The sequence below is a fragment of the Mesoplodon bidens genome, assembly GCF_964165515.1.
Source record: "Mesoplodon bidens genome assembly, contig: HAP1_SCAFFOLD_725, whole genome shotgun sequence".
Classification (NCBI taxonomy): domain Eukaryota; kingdom Metazoa; phylum Chordata; class Mammalia; order Artiodactyla; family Ziphiidae; genus Mesoplodon; species Mesoplodon bidens.
Window position 1 is genome coordinate 98523 of NW_027671717.1, and position 8001 is coordinate 106523.

Here is an 8001-nt window from a genome sequence, read left to right on the forward strand (position 1 = left end):
TTCTATGTGCCTCGCTTGGCCGGCCACCCTTGGCTGCTGTCCCACTCGACCAACCCTTCAATTCTACTTCCTACACATCCCAAAACCCACCTTTTTCCCCGTTAAAAGTCCCCATATTCCTTGATTCAAAAAAATCTCATCATCTGTTACGGCAGCCACCCAAATCTAGCTGATACCGGGTTTCTTTGCAACACATCCCTCACGGTAAACACATCAATTGAAGCACCACCAGGCATGTTTTTGTGGTGCAATGGTTCCCTCACAAAAGAGATCAATTCTTCCTCCCCCTTCCCATGTATCCCCGTTACTCTCGTCCCACAACTCACACTGTATAGCCAAGCCGAATTTTCCTCGCTAATCACGCCGCCCCTTACCCGACAAAAAAGAGCTATCTTTCTTCCTCTGGTCGCAGGCATCTCTCTCGCCTCCTCCCTGGTCGCTGCAGGCCTCGGGGGGCGGGGGGGAGCTCTAACACAGTGTTTCAACATCCCGCGACTTAGAACATAAGCTCCAGCTAGCCATTGAAGGCTCCGCCGCCTCCATCTCCTCTCTCCAGTGCCAAATCACCTCCATAGCCCGAGTCGCTCTCCAGAATCGACGAGCCCTGGATCTCCTGACGGCCGACAAAGGAGGTACCTGCTTCTTCCTACAGGAGGAATGCTGCTGTAAACGCCCTCCATCGCTTAAGAGAAGAACTCCAACGCAAACACCAACAGTCCGCCTCCCCAATTCCCGATTGGTGGCGATCCACCCTCTATACCTGGCTAACACCAATCTGAGGCCCCTTAATTCTCATCTGTATCTTGCTCATGTTTGCCCCCCGTTTTCTTAAGTTCCTTCGCCGGCCCATGGAGGAAGTCTCTTGGGTGGCCACAAACCAAATGTTCCTCGGTCCTTACACCTTACTTCCTACAGAAACCCCCACTGGTCTCCCCTAAGCCTCGGACCTCTGGTCGCCCGACTCCCCTTTCGACGCCCCCATTCAGCATGAAGTAGCCAGAGATCGGAACGCCGCCCCATTACACCAAAGATGTCGGGATGTAAGGCCAACTGGCCAGAGGCAGGGGGACGCAATCAGATTCACAGGTTGCATCAGACCGAAACTCTCCGGACCACCCAGTTCCAGAAACTGACCTGGAGACATTCCGGACCACCCAGTTCCAGGAACTGACCTGGGGGATTTCCACCCGGCCCAGCCTTCCCGCCTTTCGAGGGACGGGACTAGCGGTCCCAAGACTGATGTAATCGGCATCAGATAGTGCCACGACACCCGAAGAGACCACCAGATAAGGAATTCCCTGCGCCCTCCCAGATTCACCACACCCCTTTCCCTTCTTCCCCTATAAAATCTTGCCCAGCCCTCGCCCGGGGGCGACTTCTCTGGTCCCTTTCTCTCGACCAGTGAACCTCGCCCGGGAGCGCCCCCTAATAAAGCTCACTTGAAGCTTTCCTCTGTTTCGCGATGCCGTTTGTTAAGATCCGACCTTACACTTACACATCAAGGATGGCTCTGAGCTGAATTTCTGCAAAACAAGACTATCCCGTGCAAAGAACAACCCAGTAGAGCTTTGTATCCCATCAGCTACAGGAAGAGAATGGCTGCCGGCTACTGAAAGCCAGCAGCATTTACAACTTAACTCCCATGGCCTCTGCAGGGGTACGTCTGAGTTTTCTGTTTCTGCCCCTGTACCAAACAGCTCTGGTGTAATTCCTCGTTCCTTCCTCCACCCACCCCCACCAACCCCCGTCCCCTTACCTGCGGTCCGCAGCCCTCCGCTCCGCGCTCGGATGCCGCTGGGGTGCCAGGGACCCACGGGACGGGTCGTTCCCAGCCGCCGAGCACTGGCTTCCTAGACCCCCGCCAGCTCGCGTGGTGCCGACGGCGAGGAGCCCCGAGGACGCCCCGCGCCAGGTGTGCTCTGGCCGGGACGCCCACTTCCAAGACACTCTCTTCCGGCAGAGGCGCGCAGACCACCGCCGCGCTCAGGTGACCCACAGCCAATGCCGAGCAAGACCCGCCCCGCCGGCGCCGCGTCCGCGCGGCGCAGCACAATCACGGCGCTCCAGGCACAGGCGCCGGAACGCCCACTTGCAGGACATTCTTCTCCAGGAGAGGCGCGCAAACCGCCGCCGCGCTCAGGTGACCCGCACCCAATGCCTAGCAAGACCCGCCCCGCCGGCGCCGCGTCCGCGCGGCGCAGCACGATCTCGGCGCTCCAGGCACGGGGGGCGGGCGTCTCCTCTCCTGAGAGGCAGCTAGCGATGCCCCCGGGCGCGGGCCCCTGCAGCGCGGAGACGGCTCCAGGCTGGACTCACCGACACCAACGCCGCCAGGAGGAGCGCTTGGCAGGACTCGGCAAACAACCCAATGTTTTAAATGGAAAAAGGGCTTCAAAAGACCCTTCTCCAGATAAGACATACAAATGGTCAGCAAGCACATGAAGAGATGTTAATCGTCATTAGTCGTGATGAAATGCAAGTTAACACCACAACGCCGACCCCTCCACACACTAGAAAGCCTACAATCAAGAAAGCTAAAAATAACAAATGTTGGCAAAAATTTAGAGAAACTGATACAGAATTTTCCATAGGGAAAATAACTTCCGGAGGTGGATGCTGAGAATATTTGTACAACGTGAATGTAATTAATGCCATAGAACTGTATGCTCAAAATGATTTAAATGGCAAATGTTATGTGGGGGGTTTTAACATAATTTAGCCCCTGCTTTATACCAGACCCCAGAGTCGAAGCTTCTCATCCATTTTCTCACTTTTACTTAACCTCCTAGGATCTTCACACTCCAATTTAACAGACGAAGCTGAGCCTGAGAGGTTAAACTAAGTGACTTGCCGAAGGCTCACTCGGCCAAGTCTACACTGTTCAATGTTGCTGTATTTACTGAGCACCTACTAGAGCACCTACTGAGCAATACCTCCAGCACCTGCCAGAGACATTGTGGAAAGACCAGGATGAACGGGGGCTGAAAGCAGATTACAAAACATGGGTACATCCTGGGGCCCTGCTCTCAAACACTGAAGTTTCTTGGAGTGGAGGGGATGGCTTGTGTCACACTTGTGGAGCCTTTTATTCCACGCCACCGCACCCCCACAGAGGAGGGAAGCAGCTGGCCTGATACTGAGTATTAGCTCAGCTGGGGAGGAGTCCTGGGGCTTTGAAGAAGGCATCTCCTGCCCCACTCCCCACATTGCCCCCTAGAGTCCAGTATGTGGGCACAAGCATCCCTGTGGCGGGGCAGGAGGCACGTCTCACGGCACCCCTCGCCTCCCGCCCTGCAGTAATGACACTGTACCCATACACCCGCCACAAGGACAATGAACTCTCCTTCTCTGAGGGCACCATTATCTGCATCACCCGCCACTACTCCGATGGCTTCTGTGAGGGCATCGGCTCAGAGGGGTCTGGATTCTTCCCCAGGAACTATGCGCAGCCCAGCTGCTGACAACCTGGGATCTCTGGGATGCTGACCCAAGCACCGCCTTGAGTGAGCCTCTTGAGTCCCACACCAAAGCCTGCTCCAGTCAAGACTGGACCAGACCGGCACGCCTCCTGGGCTGTGAGCTGTGTCTCTTCCTTTCCCCCATTGCAGTGGGAAGGCGTCCGGGTGAAGAAGAGGAGGCACCCAGAGGCCTGCTGGAGACAGGAAAGAACTGGAAGCCAAGGAGCTTGGTGACCTTATCCACAGGGAACCCTTACGCCATGCAAGACAGGGTGTCCAGCTGCAAGTGCCAACTTTGAATAAAATTCTGATGACCTCCTGATGATTGCCCTGCAGGGCTAGCGGGCCGAGGGACTGAAAGGCAACCCACCTGTAAGGCTCCTGCTAACTGAGCCTCCTCTGCCTGCCCTAAGCAGCAGTATCTCCCATCTCCTCGGTGCTCACTGAGCCCTCCACACTAGACCCCTGTGCCCCTCTGCGAAGGTGGGCCGCACCCTGCTCTTTTGCCTGTTGCCTACTTTGTTGTGTATTCAGTCTTGGTGCCCCAGGCTGGGCACTCCTCCAAGAGTGGGGACCAGCTCCCTCACTTAAGTGGGGCTCTCTGAGAGCAGAGCTCACCTCGCCCTCATCCCCCAGACGGCAGCGTGAGACACCTCGCTCACCTCTGCCCCTTCACCTCCTTCACAGCTCTGAAACCCCAGAAGAGGGAGGTGGGCCTTGGGTTTCCACTGGCTCTGCTTTAAAGCATCATGGCTTTCTCTTCCATACGGGAGGAGGGGGGCTCAAAAGGGCCCAGTCAGTGGGGCGACCTTGGTTAAGTCCCTGCTTTCTTGCTGCATAGACGAGGCTGTGCTGCAAGGAGACATCTTCGGGCTCTGTGAGGTCCCTGGCTGGCCAGACCCGAGCCCCGGGACAGTGTGCTACCTCTTTCCACCAACAGGAGGTGACCGTTCCCTCCAGCTTTTTATCCTGTGGGGATGCTTACAGGGTGGGGTTGGGGGAGGCAAGGAGTGTAGTGTAGTCACAGTAGGTAAAGCAAGATCTAGGCCTGGGACCGTTGGTAGGGAGCACCACCTCTCTCTGTGGGGAGTCCAGTGCGGGGGAGGTGGGGGGAAACATTTCGGGGCCTAGGTCCTCTGGACAGAAGACTGGAGGAGGGAGGCCACGCAGCCCAAGGCAACAGTTAACCGCAACGCGGCGGGACATGTTCCTTCTCGACCCTGACAGGGAACCCCGTCCTCCCAACTGAGAGGACAAGGTTTGTGGAAACACTGCTGCCTGCTCAGATATGCGCGCCACGCTGCTGCGGCCGGACTCCGGAATTCGCTTGCAGTGGAACTGGGGGAGGCAGCCGAGCTGGGTTAACTGCACAGATGGGGACAGCTCCCAACTCTCTCCTCCAGTCCCCAAATGGACCAACCTGGGATTCCGGGAAATCCTGGAGGGATATACTGAAACGAAAGGGAAAGGGAGTAATAAAACTAGCTTTCTCTTTCCCGACCCCCACCGCCCCACGCCCTCCCCGCCCGGGTGGCCCCTGCAGGCCACGTCCTCAGCACCTGATGCAGGTGTAGGTGCACTTCGGTGGAGGTTTCCCAGGGCACCACCCTGGCGCGGAAGGAGCTGGGCTCGGCCTTCTGCGCCTCCTGCATAAGGCGGTGCATGGGGTAGTGGCGGCGCGGGAAGGCCACGTCGCCGCCTGCCAGCAGCCCCATGGGGCAGAAGTCGTTGGCGCCGTTGCTCACGTAGAAAAGGTGCTTGAAGGGCAGGCCGTCGTCGGCCTGCTCGCGCAGATAGTCGCTGAGCACCTTGTGCTGGCACATGTTGGCGGGGCAGCGAGCGCAGCTGTGCGCGTGGAAGGGCTGCAGCGCCAGCAGCCCCCAAGGGTCGGGCCCCGACGGGTTGCTGAAGATGCGGCAGAACAGGCCGTGGTGGCCGGCGGCGCACAGCGCACTCTCCATGCCAAAGGTGTTGGCGTCTGAGATGAGAATAACCTCAAAGCAGGCACCCTGCTTGGCCACAAACTGCAGCAGCCCGCCCGTGCCGGGTGACAGGGGGATGGCCTCGTAGATGGCGCGCAGGTCCCGCGGCCGCACTCCCTGCTCGCCCAGGTACTGGAAGACGCGCTGCATGTACTCGTTGTAGAAGCCCTCGCGCTAGGTGGCACGCAGGCTCTCAGGCAGCCGCTGGCCCACCGCGGCACGTGCACGACGGAGTCGTTGCTGTTTTCGTCCACGATACTCTCGTCCAAGTCGAAGGTCAGGAGGAAGCGTGGCGCGCCGGGCACAGCCATCCCACTGTCCTCTACCAGCTTTGTCCTGAGCGACCAAATCCTTTTGTGGTCACCAAAAAGAGTCCCTCAGAGGAAAGGGGGACAGGACCTCTGAGCTTCTCCTGCAGGGTGGGGAGTGGCGGCTGCAGAGGTCTGTCCCGGCTGAGTCTGGAGTGTCAAGAGTGGGGAGAGGGCCTAGCTGAGGTATTTGGGTGCAGGATGGAGCAAGGGGCGCTTACGGGAATTGGAGGGGACGCTGCATCTTATCCATCCCCGGATTTCTGGGCTCCGGCTCTCACGAGTCCTTCCAGTCCAGAGGGTCCGTGAATGGTGTGCATCTGGGCCGTTCCCTCCACTTGCCCCCCATCCCCATGTTATGTATTTTTAACCACAATAAAAAAATGAATGAAACACTGATAATACATGTTACAACATGGATAAACATTGAAAACATTCTAAGTCAAAGAAGTCATACTGAAAAGGCCACTCATATCACAACCATCTTGTGTGCTTTAAATCAATAGCAGTTTTGAAAATGAGGGGATGGGACTTCCCTGGTGGTCCAGTGGTTAACACTCTGAGCTCCCAATGTAGGGGGCACAGGTTCAATCCTTGGTCAGGGAACTAAAATCCCGCGTGCACAGTATGGCCAAAAAATGAAATAAAATTAACGTCACTGGCCTGGTTTGGATCATAGCATCGTCCTTGAACCCATCAGAGCACCCACAGGATGGAACATGGGATTGGCTAGATGTGGATCATATGCCCATCTTCAAGGTGGGTGGAACGTAGCATCAGCCCTCTGGAACTGTTTGGACTGGAAACAAGTAAGAAGTTCCCAAAGGAAAGCTGAGGTTCTGGACTTTGGCATGAGAACAGATGCTGGACTGGGGAAAGCGGCAGATTCCACACCACTGACGGCCCACTGCACAGCTGTGGGATCTGAAGGCCAAGGAAGGACGGGGCTGATTTAGGGTCAGGGGCTGCAGCCACCCATCCAGTGCTCTTGCTGTCCGTCCACAACAGCAAGAACCTCTTCCTCTTGCAAAAGGCACAGCCCTCCTTGATGTCTCTGGTGGCGGGAGCCCAGGAGTCACACCTGCCCCCTGGCCACATGACTCACCCATCCCCCAAGAACAATACTGCTCATTTATCCAGTCTCCTCTCTCCTTTACAAAGAGCAGAGACTAAATGCTATGGTGGTTAGCAAATTCTTGCTCAATGAAGCAGTGGGAGGCTCAAGGATTATGCCGTATCATGGAATCCATCATGGGCAGCTTTCAGAGACCACATGGGTGCATGTGGATCTCCAAGACCATGCGGCCTCAGTGTCAAACTGTCCATTGGGTGGCCCAGTTGCTCCCGTATCTTTGACTCTTAATGAGTATGAATATCAAAAGTTTGTTACAGCTGGAAGCCCAAAGGATTGCAAGGCCATGGTCTGCTGTATGGTTGTTATGTCAGGGACACACTCAAATGTTTAGACGGTTATTACCTCACTTGGCAGGCTATGGGCCTGTGAGGGGGAGGCCCTTTTCTCAACCACATGCATGTTAGTAACTGAAACATCCCAAAGGGCTGTCTGTGCTGCCCAGGTAGCTGTTCAATTGCCAGCAGCAAGGTCAGCTCAGTAATTGGCCACAGGGGCTTGACAGGGACCAGACTGGCCTGAGCTGGAGGACCATAGGTGACTGCCTGGATGGTCAGAGGTCAAGGGCTGTCCTGAGACTTGATGTCTACTGATGCCCACTCAGATGGGACAAAGGATGCCTGCAGTCCCAGGAGGGCCCCACCAGCCCTCAGGAGGCAGCACCTGGGGGCTGGTAGGTCGCTGCACCAAGTTCTATATAAATTCATAACATGACCATGGAGTGAGCTCAGTCAGGCCTGTGCTGGACCCGGGCTGCCCAGGCCAAGTGGGGCCAGCACTACTCTTTCCAGTTCAGATGGTAGGAGGGAGCCCTGTGGGCTTCTGAGGCCCTAACAGCCATTGACTGAGGTTGAGTTGGATTTGAAAGTCAGTGACCCGAGCAGACGTTTCGTTCTTCTGCTCTCAGGTTCCAGGACGGGGGTAGATAACCAGCGGCCCAGGTGAACCCCCACTCGTGAGTGACCCCAGGCAAGTCCTGTCCACTCAGACATGTGGGGTTAGGGGGGCCGTGGGTCAGCTGTGCTTAACACTAACCCACTAACCCTAACGCCCAAATCTCTACTGTTCACTCCCTAACCCTAACCTCCTAATCTCTAATCCTAAACCCTAAGGCTCCTAAC

General features: G+C 56.5%; 1 pseudogene across 1 annotated transcript; it reads right to left on the bottom strand.

Annotated features, from left to right (window-relative positions):
- Nucleotides 1-1850: 1850 nt before the first annotated feature.
- LOC308611126 (phosphoethanolamine/phosphocholine phosphatase-like) lies at nt 1851-6374 on the bottom strand (annotated as a pseudogene). The gene is made up of 2 exons: nt 5018-6374; nt 1851-2282 (listed from the first exon to the last, which is right to left on the bottom strand). The product of its transcript is annotated as a phosphoethanolamine/phosphocholine phosphatase-like (transcript).
- Between the last annotated feature and the right edge of the window lie 1627 nt (nt 6375-8001).